Raw genomic sequence first — 652 nt, 5'->3', positions numbered from 1 at the left:
GTGGCATTCTTCCTCATCTTCCTCAACATAGCCAGTGATGCTCCCGTGGCCCCAGAGGAAGGCACACAAATGCAAGCTTTTATCCAGCCCAGGTAAGAGATAAAAGTTACAGTACAGGACTTTCCAACAAGGATGAGCAGTGAGAATAGAGTCAGACATAAAGATGCACTAGCTGTTTATTAACACTTTTCTGGCTTGTTTTGTCAGTGTGACTGTGGCGCTGATATGCAGTTTTCTGCTGGGTCTGGGTGATAGTTGTTTCAACACTCAGCTCATCAGCATTGTGGGCTTCTTGTTCCGGGAGGACAGTGCTTCAGCATTCGCAGTCTTTAAATTTGTTCAGGTTTGAACCTTCCTTTTATTAAAGTGGTTTAATTGTTAGCATCAGAAGTATTTAAATAGTTTGATGTAAAAATCCTATGGTAAAATAGTTGGGTCATATTTCATTCAAATATCAAAAAACGCAATAAGAAACTTCGATTGTTCTTTCAAAAATTAAGTCTGTTCTTATTTTATTTTATTAGTCAGAATAAATGAAAAATTAGACAAATGTATGTGTATGAGTAGTATGTGTTTATGGCCCATGATGTTATATTTCTTCCTCCTGTCTCTGCAGTCCATCACAGCTGCGGTGGCCTTCTTCTACAGCAAC

The 652-nt window shown here is 38.8% G+C and overlaps 1 protein-coding gene and 1 long non-coding RNA gene across 2 annotated transcripts in view; both read left to right on the top strand.

Annotated features, from left to right (window-relative positions):
• The window catches only part of LOC107577291 (UNC93-like protein MFSD11), a gene marked incomplete at both ends in the record, with an annotated part of 42,043 nt that overhangs the window by 21,664 nt on the left and 19,727 nt on the right, over positions 1-652 (top strand). The window lies entirely within an intron of this gene.
• LOC107577292 (uncharacterized) lies at positions 7-652 on the top strand. The gene is made up of 3 exons (XR_001608189.1): positions 7-92; positions 208-343; positions 617-652. It is a non-coding gene; the product is annotated as an uncharacterized lncRNA (long non-coding RNA).

This window comes from Sinocyclocheilus grahami, unplaced genomic scaffold (assembly GCF_001515645.1).
Source record: "Sinocyclocheilus grahami isolate Dianchi unplaced genomic scaffold, SAMN03320097.WGS_v1.1 scaffold5626.1, whole genome shotgun sequence".
NCBI classification, from domain to species: Eukaryota; Metazoa; Chordata; class Actinopteri; order Cypriniformes; family Cyprinidae; genus Sinocyclocheilus; species Sinocyclocheilus grahami.
This window is presented reverse-complemented; position numbering and strand designations above follow the sequence as displayed.